Source organism: Physeter macrocephalus, chromosome 2, assembly GCF_002837175.3.
Source record: "Physeter macrocephalus isolate SW-GA chromosome 2, ASM283717v5, whole genome shotgun sequence".
Classification (NCBI taxonomy): Eukaryota; Metazoa; Chordata; class Mammalia; order Artiodactyla; family Physeteridae; genus Physeter; species Physeter macrocephalus.
In genome coordinates this window covers 113547255-113563155 of record NC_041215.1, presented here as the reverse complement: position 1 = coordinate 113563155, position 15901 = coordinate 113547255, and positions in this window count along the sequence as shown.

The following is a 15901-nucleotide window of genomic DNA, read 5'->3' as shown; positions in this document are numbered from 1 at the left end:
TCCCACCAGCAATGAATGAGGGTTCCTCTTGCTCCACACCCTCCTCAGTATTTGGTATTGTCAGTATTTTAAATTTTAGCAATTCTAATAGACATGTATTGGCATCGTGTTGTTTTAGTTTGCAATTCCCTATTGACATATAATGTTGAGCACCTTTTTTATATGCTTATTTGTCATCTGTATATCTTCTTTGTTGAGGCATCCATTCAGATCTCTTGTCCACCTTTTTATACTGGGTTGTTCATTTCCTTATTGTTGCGTTTTAAGGGTTCTTTGTATATTTTGGATAACAGTTCATTATCCAATAATGTGTTTTACAAATATTTTCTCCCAGTTTGTACTTGTTTTCTCATTCTCTTGACTCATCCCACTTTTTTTTTTTTTTTGGTATGCAGGCCTCCCTCTGCTGTGGCCTCTCCCGTTGCGGAGCACAGGCTCCGGACGCGCAGGCCCATTGGCCATGGCCCACGGGCCCAGCCGCTCCGCGGCACGCGGGATCCTCCCAGACCGGGGCGCGAACCCGGTTCCCCTGCATCGTCAGGCGGACGCGCAACCACTGCGCCACCAGGGAAGCCCCCCCACTTTTTGATAATCAAGTTTGTTTTGGAAATAGAGACAACAAAACAAAAAAATAAAAACAAAACACATCTCCTAATGTATCACTTTTCTCACCTTACAGAGATAATGACTTCCCATATTTTCTCAAATATCCCATGCCTGACATCAAATCCCCCAGCTTCTGTAAGGCCACTTATAAAACTGCAATTTTTTTTTTTGCATTTTAGGTTATCTTTCATTATTCCACTCAGGAAATTGTAGTTTCTTCAAAACCGTCTTGTCACCAAGAAAGATATGATGCAAGTATTATGTGATTGCTGTTGAACTTAAGTGAGGCCATGCAGATAGGCAGAAAGAACACAGACTGTGAAGTTAGAAGACTGGAGCTCATTCTCAACTTTGCACTCACTAGTAGCAGCATTCTTGGGCAAATCACTCAGTATCTCCATACCCCTATTTCCTTATTCGAGTAGGAATTTAAATAACTGCTATGCCACTTCAAATTGCACTGCACAAATATGTGCCTATCCTAGAAGCTGTAAAGTGCCATCAAATTTTAAGTACGATTATTACAAATACATAATAATGTATCCTTAAAACATTCTCTGGTCAGCTGTTTTTGCATTATAACCCCTCCCCCCCAATATGTAGGATTTTTTCTGTCATGTTTGTTGGCCTGTGACTGGCAAGCAATTACAGTGAGTAATTCCATTTTAGGAGAAGATAATAAAACGTGATATCATAACTACCCACAGAGCCTCAAAAGTATTTATATTTCCTCTAATAACCTAGTGTGATGCTGTTAATCTTGACAAAGGCTGCCTGGCAGATGCTGGGGAGCTGAATCTTCATATTCTCTCACTGCTTGCTAACTCTTCCACAGGGAAGAATCTAAGCTATTAAAATGCAATAGCCCTGCTCTATTTTTAATTACATTTAGTTTATTAGAGGAACAATCAGCTGCATAACAAATACTGGGAACAGAGTTTCCCCCATTACCTCAATAACGGTCTAGAACACTTCATCATATACAAAACGGGTCAGGGGAGCCATTCCTTCACTTCTCTTCACCAAGAGAAGTTAAAACACAATTTAAAGAAGAGAAATGTATCACTTCCAAAGGGACCCAATTCTTCTTGATGATTTCCCCTTTGATCCAGTTAACCTTTTTGTTCTAAAGCTCATCAACATAACCTTTATGTAAATAAGTAGATACTTGCCAGGTAAGTATCAGGATGGAAACTACAGAATTTTTTCTTCCATATAAGTACAGTCTCTCCATAAAACAAACCATAAATGCATAACATATAATACTTCCTTTAGAAAAACTCTGCAGGTTGTAAGTTACCAATAAGTATAATTCTCAGTTCTGAAGAAAATAGGCTGTGTTCCTTGGTTGACCAAATCAATCCAGTTCCTTTCAATACACAGCATTATAAAAGCTGTAATTTCATGCATTATTATGTGCAAATAGAATTTAAGAATGCTTTTCATTTTATGTATAAAGAAAGGTATATACCATAGAAGAAGAAGAATATATTTTCCACATTTATCATAAAGTTGTTTTCTAATCCCATTTGTGAACTGAGTCTATATTTTGGGCAAATGGCCATTATCATTAATCACCTAGAAAAGCCAGAACATGGCAGGGCATGAAATGTAGATTGCCTTTTTTTTCTCTCTTCTATTTTGAGAGTGGAATTGTGCTATAATTTTCAAACATTTTGTAGGACTATTACAATACAGAGCACAGATGCAAATGGGGCAAATGATTAAAGAAAGTATTAGAGAACAGACCAAGTAGGAGTGCTTGATTTTAAAATATCAACCATCGGGGTTATGTGTTTATTTTCGTTTTGTTAATATTAAATGCTACTCTGATAAATATTTTGGTTTCTCCTTAATCCCATGAATTCCTATTTAAAAAATAGTCAATGACCTCCCTGATAAGTTGAGTTGCACTTGAAAAGGGGAAAAAAAAAATTACTTATGATGGGTTTAATTCTACTTACCAACTTTAGAAAAAGCTAAAAAAGTTTGCTGCATATACTCAGATTTTTGGTTTACTTAAATATGATTTCTTCTAGAATTTGTAGAAATGTTCTGTTTTTATTTACTTTATCATCCTCAATCTTTAAAAATGACAACAAATGATACGAAATTGAGGTAAGTAGAGAGAAATATGTAAAAGAATACATTTTTCATATATTTTAATCAGTCAAAATCAATTCATAAACATTTCTTAAGAATCACTTAATACATTCAATGAATATGTATGCAGCACCTACCATGTACAAGATAATATGTTACCCACCAGAGATAAAGTAGGGAAGAAAATAGAGTCTCACTATCTGTGGAGCCTGTAGACTCAGGGAAAATAAACACAACAGAAATTAAGTACATTTTGATGAGTATTACAAAGGATAAATAAAAGGGCCTATTGAAATTATAAAAGTTTGAGTGAGATGGGTAGGGAGAGAGTTAAGGAAAGACTCACCAAGAAAATTATGATTAAAATAAGACTTGAAAAATAGGTAGAGATTGCCCATGTGAAGGGAGATGGTGGGAAATGAGTTCTAGATTAGCCTGTGTAGAAAGTCTGAGGTGATAAAGCACATGGCACCTTGAGGAGCTGAAAGATGGCAATGTGTCTAGGGCTTCAGGGTGGGTGGCAATAGGTGAGGCTGGAGAAGTAGGCAGTGACAGATCACACAAGGCTTTATGTTAAGTATTTGAGACTTTAATAAGGAAAATGGAAAGACGTTAAAGGACTTTAAGCAGGGGGGTAACTAAATTAAATTTTATAAAGATTACTCTGGCTTCATTATAGGACACAGAGGGAGGCCAGAGCTGTTACATAGATTCCTACTAATAAAGAACAGCAAAATTCCCCCACTATACAAGTATCAGGTGACAACTTCATGAAAATAAACAAGCCTCAACATTATAGTACTCTAAGCCTTATGCCACCTGTGTAAAGTAACAGTGGCTTTGACAAGGATGTTGAGTGAAAACAGAGATAAGTTCACAGGATGGAAACACCTTAATGAAACTGAAAAATAAGACTCAGTGGCTGTTAGAAGAGGGATGAAAGAGTGAGAAAAGTCAAGAAAAGTCCAGATTTCATACTGAGGACCCAAGAGACATTAGATCTTCCATTAGAGCTTGTTTGGTGGAATCAGTGTGTTTAGCTCTGTGATTAACACAAAAGAAAATAAGACATTTCCTGATCCTCAAAAAATTAGTTAAATGCCTAAATCCAAATTCCAAAAACAAAATAGAGACTATTTAAGTGGTACATGGTACAATACTGATTTTATGGGTCATATAAACCCTGAATGAACTGAAGCAGTCAGAAAAGAAACATTATGGAAATTATGTCACTTGACCTGTGCTTTGATGAAGTGGCTGTAAAACTGAGTGAAGGGGCAGTGGGTAGTTATAAAGCCTCCTGAGAAAGATACAGAGTTATAAGGATGAGCAGTCTTGGAGAATTCTAGATGGACTTGAAAGCCAAAATAGAGGCCTGGACTTGGAATAGTGTAGATATCATGGAATGACTGCAGCAGGAAATTTGAGGTTCCTGCTGATGGTAGTAAGTGATAGGCGAGAAATGACTGGCAGATCAGACTGAAGACAGAGAATGCAGATAGTATGGCTGTGGCAGAATTTCAGGCATAAATCAACACAGCTCTGGACCACAGACATGTTAGTGGAAATGGACAGGAAATGTATATTGTAAATTATTTCAAATAAACAGGTAAGAATAAAGAATTGAGATAATAAGCATCTGTGTATCCACTACTCAGCTTTATCAAATCTTACTAGCAGTTCTTATTTGCTTCTTTTTTCAAAGAATTTTCGAAGAACATACATAACTGACATTCCCTGTGCCTTCCTCAAGAGATAACTACTATTGTAAATTGAGTTTTATCAATTCCATAAATCTATATGTTTACTTCATAGTTAGATGTTATAATTTATGATTTTATTGGTTTTTATACTTTATATAAATGACAGAAAACAGTATATACTATTCAGCAACTTATTCTTTTCATGCAACAACATTTAACCATGTCAACAAATGATGTTTGTTCCTTTTAAAGGCTGTATAATTTTGTGCTACAACTATAACATAATTTAATATTTATATTCTTGATAGGCAGTTAGGATGTTTTTAGTTTGGGCTGTTAAAAACAAAGCCTCAACATCCTTGCATCTCCTTATGCATAAGTTCTTACGCATTTTCTCCCACTTATAAAACTGTCCCTCGGTATCAGCAGGGAATTGGTTCCAGGACCCCTGTGATACCAAAATCCACAGATGCTCAAGTCCCTTATATGAAATAGTATGTGCATGTAACCTCCACATATCCTCCTGTATACTTTAAATCATCTCTAGATTACTTAGAAGACCTAGTATAATGTAAATGCTATGTAAATAGCTGCCAAAGCAAGGCAAATTCAAGTTTTGCTTTTTGGAACTTTCTGGAAAAAAATTTGGAATATTTTCTATCTGTGGTTGGTTAAATCCTCTGATGCAAAACCTGTGGATACGGAGGGCTGACTGTACACCATGAAGCAAAATTTGATGGCTGTATGGTAAAAGTATCTTCACATTTATTAGCTATTGTTAATTTATTCTCCAAAATGGTATTTTCTATTTTCACCAACTGCATTACATGTGTTAGTGGATTTGCATATCTGTGTCAAAGCTTTGGCAATTTAATAGACACAAAATAGTTTCCAATTTCTTTTTAAGTTTCATTTTCATGGTTACAATGGTATAGGCCTGTTTTCCTTATTCGGCTTCCTCCTTTGGAATTGTTTATGTAGTTCGTGTATTTTGTTTTGTGTTGTTTATGTTCTTATTGATTTATAGGAATCTTTTATAACTAGTATTTTGTTAGTTATTGTATTGCAAAAACTACTTATTCCAAAGTTTTTTTCTTTTAGTCTTTATGGTATCTTTTATGGAGTATGTAAAAAAAAAAAAAAGTGATCAAATGTATGTTTAGGGCTTCCCTGGTGGCGCAGTGGTTGAGAGTCCGCCTGCCGATGCAGGGGACACGGGTTCGTGCCCCGGTCCGGGAAGATCCCACATGCCACGGAGCAGCTGGGCCCGTGAGCCATGGCCGCTGAGCCTGCATGTCCGGAGCCTATGCTCCGCAGCGAGAGAGGCCACAGCAGTGAGAGGCCCGCGTACGGCAAAAAAAAAAAAAAAAAAAAAAAAAGTATGTGTATTTTCTTTACTGTTTGCAGTTTTCTTTATCTTATTTAAGAAATTCAGTCTTATTTAGAGGTCAGTGAGAGGCCCCCCGACGGCAAAAAAAAAAAAAAAAAAAAAAAAAAGTATGTGTATTTTCTTTACTGTTTGCAGTTTTCTTTATCTTATTTAAGAAATTCAGTCTTATTTAGAGGTCTTAAATTAATTTTATCTATACATATTTAGGACCTTAATCTATTTGAAAATCATGTTTGTTTGTATGGTGAGGAAGACACCTGATTTTATTTTATTTTTCTATTTCCCTGTCACTATGCATAAAGCAATTTATTATTCCCTCCTTTTTTGTAATGCCAACTGTGTTATACATAAAATCATTCTTATATGTATGGGTCTCTTTGCAGATCCTTATTTTGTGCCATTGGTATATTTTTGCTAATTCCACCACTCTATTATAGTTCTATAGTAAGTCTATGTATCTGGTAGACCAAGCTCTTCTCATTACTCATCAAAATTTCTGTGCCTGTTCTGCTTATTTCTTCTTACATGTGAATTTCATGGATGACATTTCTAATTCTACCTAAAAAACCTGCTGGCAATTGCAGTTATATTAAATTTATATATTAATTTGAAAAAAACAATTATTTTAGTTTTACTGATATTTTCCAACCCATGCATAGGTACTGGTTTCTACATTTATGTACAATCAGGCTTCTGGTTCCACATCAGTGGATTCGACCAAACACAGATCAAAAATATTTGGGAAAAAATATTCCCCAAAATTCCAAAAAGCAAAACTTGAATTTGCTGTGCACTGGCAACTATTTACATAGTATTTACATTGTATTAGGTATTCTAAGTAATCTAGAGATTACTTAAAGTATACGGAAGTATGCGTGTAGGTTATATGCAAATGCTATGCCATTTTATATAAAGGACTTGAGCATCCATGGATTTTGGTATCCATTATTTTGTTATTTTATCCCCAGAAGTTTGAACACTTTTAGTCACAATTATTCCTGGGAAACATTGCTTTTATTGTTATTATAAACTGAAGTTTTATTCCCTATATTTTCTAATTAGCTTTGTCTCTGGCATATAGGATTTTGGTATATTCAATATGTATATTAAAACCTAAATCCCAAAAAACTTATTAGAGAACATCAGCTCTCTAGTAAATTCAGAGCATGAAGATTATTTTGAATATTATCATATTATCTGCAAATAAAGTTATAATCTGCCATCATATTATCTGTAAATAATCATATTTATTATGAAAATAATATTATCTGCAAAGAGTTATAGCTCTTCTTTTCCAGCTTTTTCTCCTCATATATGTATTTTATATTTTGAATATGATAATAATTTCTGTATTTAATAGCTCACTTTCATGTTTATTTTCTTGTGGGTACTGATGCACTGGACTTACTTCTACTGTCTCACTTTGTGTTTTCTTCTTTTCCTTCACTTTCCTTCTTTTGGATGGGTCAATTTTTTAGTATCATTCATTTCCCCCTCTGTGGTAGGTGGACTCTAAGATGACCCCCAATGATCCTATCTTTTGTATTCATGCCTTTATGTAATCACTTCTCCTTGATTCTCTGCTAATGAATAGAGTACAGAAGAAGTAATGTATGCCACTTCCAAGAATAGGTTATATTAAGTCTATGGCCTCTGTCTTGGAAGCGCTCTCTCATTTTTTCTTTTTTTTTGAATGCTCAGTTTGGGGAAGCCAGCTGCCATGTCACGAAGCAGCTCTGTGGAGAGGCCTGGTGAGTACACTTGAAAGCAGATCTGAGGCCAGCTAACGGCCATGTGAGTGAGCTTAGAAGCAGGTAAGAATCATCAAAGATGTGGACAGACAGACAAAGGAGTGGAGACTACTGGCATAAAAATAGTTGAAATAATAATGATCTTTGGATGTGGACAGGGTAAGAAGGAAAATGATGACAGAATATTTCAGATAGACATGGAACTGGAATCTAAAACACTCTTTGAAGAGAATGGGAAGTACAAAGTGAGCAAGAATAATAAAGACAATCCACACATGAAAGAAGGTTTAAAGATGGGAAAGCAGATAAGATACAGAAATATAACATAAAGAAGTTTAAGAACTTTCAACCAGGAGAAAGTATCTTGCTGCGGAGACAAAGAGAAAAGTTATGTGAAATGAAATGCAATACTGTGCACTATGGATCAAAATTGACATAGTCAAAATGATTTAGCTCTTCTGCAAAGGCAGAAGACCTATTGGGATGTCTGCTCTAGTTTTGAGTTTTATGATAACTGAAAAAGCAACAAAATGCTTTGCTTATTCTTTTTCTTACTTTTTAAGACCAAATCACTTCCACAGATTTTGAAGTAATTTAAGGAAGTTTACTTGTTCTTAATAATTATATTCGTAATTTGTTTTTTTAGAAAAGAGTCCATACAGAATTAGGAAACATAAAAGGTGTGTGTGTGTGTGTGTGTGTGTGTGTGTGTGTGTGTGTGTGTGTATATACATAAAGATTTTGAAGAAAAGATTTGCTCTTTTTGAAAGGAAAGATGTGTGTGTGTGTGTGTGTGTGTGTGTGTGTGTGTGTGTGTGTGTGTATACATAAAGATTTTGAAGAAAAGATTTGCTCTTTTTGAAAGGAATTATAATAAACCAAATAATTATTTCTTGAAATATAACACTGCAATCTAATGAGATGTTTCATTGTTGCTAAAGTCAGCTTATCAAAGAATGGTGGTGACAGTGAAAAACAGTAAATTTTTAAATTAGAGTCTTGCATAAACCATTTTAAACCAATCCCTTATTTTAATTAAAACATTCAGTTCCCATTTAAATCATAAATTTTCATAAACAAATGCAATGCTTTGCTTTAGTGGTATTCTTTTTTAATTTAGCCCATCCACTGTTTCTCTGTGAGGTTTGAATTCAGTTAATAGGTTTTTCTGGTTTGTTTTTATTTATTTTTTTAAAATAATAGCACAATTTCTCATAGCATAACTCCTTTCTGACCCTGAAAAACAATAATTATTCTTCAAAATAGAAAAATAACATTTTAGTCCATAAATTTCATCATTATCTTTCATTTTGATTAACCATATCTTGGGTGTGTGGGTATGTGTGTGTTTGAACATTTAGCATTATTTCCTTTGCCCAAGATCATGCTGTACACTCTAAACAAAACAGACTAACACCTGTCACATTAACAGTGATGGTCTTTAGCTTAGTAGCAGAATAAACAATATGATATCATGAAAAATCAGCCGACAACTCCGTTGTAGCAAAAGTAATTGTGTTGACTCTGAACAACCTGGAATGAAATATTCCTGACAAAAATCTGACATTCTGCATGTCCTTGGGTAAGTCAAATGACCTTCTGTATTCACAGGATATTAGCAATTTCTTAATACAACATAAAATTCTAACAGTAATAATAGTTTAGTCATCTTTACAATTTCCACTGGATATGTGTAGCTTGGTAGATGATGTGATATGCAGTGCTTTCATATCTCAAAATATTTCTTTCTCTATAACTTATTAACTTTATAATCTTTATGACAGGGCCCAGCATCATGTGTACAAATAAGGAGTAATAGATAAACTATTCCTTTAGCTGGATAACATTTAGTAAAAGTGGTTTTGAATACAATAGGTCCATAAACACAAGAATTTGTGTTTATTTACTGATGTGTCCCAAAAACCTATTGATAAAATAATGACTGGCAAGAGATAGATGCTTAACCGGTATCTGTTGGATGAACTGTTGAATGGAAGACAGTTGACTAGTTTCTCATGCTAAGTTGTTATTTCTCTCAGATCTACAATCATCACTCAAAGCCCGTACTATTAACTGTATTTAAACGGTATCTCAAAAATGCATTAAAACTCTCTAAAACTCCAGCTATTAACACTAACATGACAGTGTAGTCTATGTGTGTCTAGCACTATGAAAATTTGCCACGTTTATGTTGTGAGCGTGAAACTGCATTGTCATTTGTAATACAGGGAAAACAGTGTCCTCTAATACCCCAAAGACTATGTCCAGCACCACAGTTTAACATAATGGTAAGAATTCTTCCTTGTTCACCTCCATCAGGACTCCTTGGGTAGGCAGGGGATATTTTAAATTGTGTATTTATAATCACTTCGCCAAAGGCAAGCACAGAAAATGTGCTAATTTACTGTGAAATTTGACCTAGATGATTTGTGCTTAAATACAAAAAATGAAGATACTGACTTACATGGAGTTCTGTAACCTATAAAAATCCTCACTTAACCATTTCAGAGATAAAGCAGTTTTAGGGGTGTTAATTTACATATCTAAACTAAAATGTAAAAATTTGCATTACTATATTAAAAGGTAAAAATTTTTTAATACAGAAGGAACTCATGTATACTTAGCATTTACCATGTGTATGGCACTCTGTTCTTAATATCTATCATCTATCTATCTTTAGAGAGAGAGAGATAGAGACCCTACTTAATTGTGTTTTCCAAAAGTTAAAACACTTTTCTTCTGACCACTAGCTAATCTACTGAAAGAGTAAGCATTCAGAGATGAAATGAAAATCACCCCTGCTCACTTACAAACAATTGTCTGGTGACAGACATAGAATGACTATAGAATTACATGCATTTCTGAATGTTTATTTACTCAATCAAAAGTCCAAACATTTTAGGAAGGGCAAACATAGCAGTACCTTGGAAAAAGAACTCAAAGTAATCAAAATCTTAATGAAACTTTAGAGAAGTCATCAATTTAACTACAGACTAAAGTGAAATTCAGTGAAAACAAAGACAGAGAAGATTGAGGAAAGAAAAAGAATGGAAATGGGAAGAAGAGCACAACTCAGTGAGCCTAATCAAATACGAGTCCCAGATGTGAGTAATCAACACACCCTAATCAGCATGGAAAGACATTACATAAGAAATGTATTACAACTGCTGGCGTGGTGGGGCTGGATTCTCTCCTCATAGAGCCTAGACCTCGTTTCAGCTGATGCTAATACTCCTTTCAGAGTCAAAAGAAGGTGGTTCCTGGAGGCTTAGTACTTTCAGTAACTATCCATACGTAGTGGGCACAGACCTCTGGCAGAATCTGCTTATACTTTCTGAGACATGTATTTAGTCACAGACAACTACAGGCCACCCTTCTAAGAGTTTGATATTTAAAACTTTTCATTATGCTTGAAAATGAGAATTTTCATTGTGATTACATTGAATAAATGCATATGAATAATTAAATGTTAATAAATACCAGTTATTTAAAGTAAATAACTATTTCCTAAAAAGAGAATTCAAGAAAATTTAAGATATTACTGAGCTGTCCTTAGTGCAACTATGGAAAAGACACAGTAGCCTTGACAAACATTGCTTAGTAACAATGATCATAAGTTACTAGCCTCGGGACTTCCTTGGTCCAGTGGTTAAGACTCTGTGCTCCCAATGCAGGGGGCCGGGGTTCGACCCCTGATCAGGAAATTAGATCCTGCGTGCTGCAACTAAGACCCAGTGCAGCCAAATAAATAAATATTTTAAAAGTAAGTTATTAGCCTCATCAGTTCTGCAGAAAAGGACACATTATTATGTAGCAGGGCCAGCAGAATAGAGAGCCATTTTCCTGAGGTTCTACCATAAGATCCTATGACACAACGATTTCACTCGTAAGAATATATCTTAAGGAAATATCAATGAAGTAAGCAAATGTATATGGGAAAAACATTCCAATGTTGTTTGTAGTAGAAAAAAAATAGAAACTAAATAGATTTCCTCTAAATAAACAAATGTGATAAATAAGTGATTATACATCCACATTATGAATACAGAAACAAAAATGAGCTTTTTCAAACATCTTTAATGACACGGGAAAACACACATAAGATTAAGTGAAAAGTTCATTATTCAAAATTCAATATAGGGTATAACATTAATGTTGTCAAAAGTATATATGTATACATAATAAAATGTAATATATATGTAATAAAAACCTTAATATTTTTTGAAAATGTGATGCTATTTTTTTCTAGGAAATCCACTTGAGTGAGTTCTTTAGGTTCATAAATGTAAAACAAGTCCCCAGTCATTACTTTGGAGAAACTGTGAAGATAATATTTACCTGACTGAATGGTAATATTTACACTGAGGACATACTGTAAATTATGTACATTTTTTAGCAGTTTTGTCTCTAAATGCTTTTTTTTTTGCCTCCTTGGTAAAAGTGTTCTTTGCTGTTTAAAGATTTAGAATACTCAATGCCTCTGTGTGTGTGTGTGTGTGTGTTGTGTATTATGTGGGCATATCTTTGTTTAAACAGTTGCTCACAAAAAAATCTGGAATTGAAATTCTGAAAACTAGAGGAAGGACATACATAAAGAGATGCAGGAATAACTATGCCATGTAGAAGATAAAACTAACTAACTAAAAAAAAAATCACACTAGGTACCAGGCTCTATGAATATTCAGCTTTTATCTAAGACTAGATATCTCAATATATACTGGTATTAGAGGGTTTTGATTGTCCAGTCTGGTCAGAGAACTGAGATCCAATTATGTGTACAAGAGGAGTTACTCTTAAAGAGGGTTTTTACTTACACTAGAGATCATCTTAGGATATGGCAAATCCTGGTGTAAGAAATTAAAATTGTGACTTATGGTTACCAGGGGGGAAGGGTGAGAGATGGGTTAGTTAGGGAGTGTGGGATTGACATGTACACACTGCTGTATTTAAAATGCATAACCAACAAGGACCTACTGTATAACATAGAGAACTCTGCTCAATATTATGTAACAACCTAAATGGGAAAAGAATTTGAAAAAGAATAGATATATGTATAACTGAATTACTTTGCCATACACCTGAAACTATCACAGCATTTTTAATCAACTATACTTCAATATTAAAAAATAAGGTAAAAAAGTAAATAAAAAAGAAAGAAGAATTTGAAGATAAATCTGAGGCAGTGAGGAAAGGAATTTCCTCTGCTTTCTGAGAGATTTTCTGGGGTTTGGAAGACATGCACGGGGACAATTTTACTAAAAGAAGGAGACCTGCGCTCTGGCATGGAGTAGCAAACAAGCTAGGCAGAGAGTCATCTGACCAGGGTTTCCTTGTTCTTAAGTCTGTAGACCCCAAGAGAAGCCAAATCTAACTTGATATTTTATTCTTCTGGCATGTATTCCTGAACCTACATAGAGTTCTGTTATGTATCAAGTCACTTTGGTGCCATAGGGAATTAAGGAAAGGGTCTGTCCAGGTCTTGGGCTGGAGAGGCAAAGTAAAATACGCTACCCTCTCTCAAGAGCATATTTAGTGATGGTAGCAGAAGAGCCAGATGAAGAGATGGCATTTTAGGCAGTTGTTCAGGTTTCCAATCTCACAGGGCACCTAAAATATCACACAAAATGTAATGAGAGAGAAAGTAAACTAATCAGAACTCTTTTCAGGTAAAAAGGAATATTTCGACAAGTCACTAGTATTGAGTTTAAAACCCACAAGAAACTTGTGTAACAATGGAATGCTAAGCTCCCTTTTAAAGATGATGCTCTGGGTAACTTCAGAGATTCTTGTACAGGGGAGGGTGTGCAATTCTAGGGCCAAAACTGAAACACCTGGAACAACATGTACAATCACCTTCCCTAGCAGTGCTCGGCCTCTTCTCTACATAATGAAAGATACTTAGAAATTATCACCTGACCCCAAATCACCAGCCTTCTCAGAGTGTCCAAGCCCAGACTGTCCCAGACAGCTACATGCAGAGTCTGGTTCTGGGAAACCATGATGGGTCCCGAGGACAGATGGGCCCAGCACAGTGTTCATCCCCGAAGTTCAAAGTGTGCACTCAAGAGGGTGTGAAGAAGAGACTGGAGTGGAAGAAGTACAGGAGTCATTCTCAGTATCCACAGGGGGTGGGGTTCAGGACCCTCCACAGATACCAAAATCTTCAGGTGCTCAAGCCCTTTATGTAAAATGGCATAGTATTTGCATATAACCTATGCACATCCTCCTGTATACTTTAAACCACCTTTGATTACTTAAAATACCTAATACAATGTGAATGCTATGTAAATAATTGTCAGCAAGCAGTAAATTCAAGTTTTGCTTTTGGGAACTTTCTGGAAATTTTTTTCCAAATATTTTAGATTCCTGATTGGTTGATTCCATGAATGTGAAACCTGTAGATAGAGAAGGCTGACTATATAATGATTGCATTCCTGAACACAGGACAGACTTGAGGAAAAAGTTGTGAGGTCTTTGAAGAAAGAGAAAAATTAGGGCTTAAACCATTGTAATTCCTGGCATTGAAAGTTACTGACTTTCTTTCCAGATAAACTACCAGAGGGAAGAAATTTTCAGGGTTTGTTTATTGTTAAGTCCCTAGTGACTGAGACAGTGCTTTGCACATACTAGGTGCTGATTGTTATCTGAGTATAGAAAGTGACTTCATTTTTCACTCATGTTAGAAAAAGCTTAGACATTTGGGCTTAATATATAAGTGAACATATACATTCTTACATATGTGCATATATGCTACACATATCTCTACAGTAGTATAAGGAAATTTGCTAAAATATCAACAGTGTTTATCCCTGGTTCGTTATTACAAGTTATGATTTTGTTTCCTTATATTTTTCTATAATTGTAAATTTCCTACCTAGTTAGAATTAAGCAAAGAATGCCACTAAAAGAAAGACAATTCAAAATCCATAGAAATACATCCTAATAATACAAACAAAAATACTTAATAGATAGCAGATTATAATCACAAATGTCTTATTTTTTAAATCGCCTGATATCTCAAACCCTGTTCCATATTTCATCAACACATGTCTTTTACATGTATGACTATCAAGTTCCATATCAGAAAGGAGCATTGCTAAAAGTGGAGATGCAATAGCTGGCAGATTATAATCACAAATGTCTTATTTTTTAAATCGCCTGATATCTCAAACCCTGTTCCATATTTCATCAACACATGTCTTTTACATGTATGACTATCAAGTTCCATATCAGAAAGGAGCATTGCTAAAAGTGGAGATGCAATAGCTGATGGGAGAAAAGAGCATACATTATCTCCCTTACCCTGCAGAGTGGAAGTTTGAAACAAATAATGGCCAAAATAACCTAGCTGAGATTTAAGCCCTTGTAAATGATGTATTTTCCCCCAGACAGCATTCGGATGGGCCATGAGATTCTATTCCTTTGTTTTTCCTACGTTCCAAAATAATCAGCCACACCACTAATCGACATATTCCTTTTTTGCCTTGCTATATTTTCGGCCAGGAATAATTTTATAATTTTGGCTTAAAAATAATTTTATATTCCTATATACAATCTGTGTATTTTTGCTCTGATACTTTATCTATTGACATAAAATTGTCCTTTCTTTCTTCATAAATTCTCTTCTCATGTACAGATCAAAGAGACCTTCCACAGGGAAGAACAAAGATATCTATGCAGATCGGCCATTTTAATGAAAAGGACTTTTATTCCCTAGTCTGATTCTTATTTGATATCTTTCACAAATGAGTTAAAGGGCAATAAAATGTCAAAAGGAAAGAGGACAAATACCTTCCAGGATTAATGGCTGTTTCACCTCCCTCCAGACGTACATCCTTTTTAGGAAGGCAGGAGGCTTACGCTCACTGATGAGTTCAGAGAAACAGAGCAAACATCAGAGTTGCTTTCGTGGGTCCTCATTTCAAATTAGTAATTAAGGTACTGGAAAAGGCACTCATCCCAGCAATTTCTACCACTCTATATTCTGAATTCTTTAACTGGAAACACTTGACAGAGATTCCTAAGACTACTACTCTAAGTGACTTCTGAAGGTTACCCCAAAACTTCCCCTAATACTGAAACAAGATTAACTTACAACATCTTTCTAATTAAGCAAATGTGAAAGGGGACAGGTAAATCTCCCAATCCTAAATTCTTCCCATAGAGGTCAATTTTTGCGCGTCTATTCACACAACAAATATACATTGATTGCCTACGCTATGTCAGGCACTGGATCTTCAGTGGTTGACAAGGGAGATGAGGTTTATATTCTAGTGTTGAGTACCTTCCAGTAGGATAAACAAAAAATAAAATTAAACAAACAAGTGACAGGTAAAGGCAGACTTGGG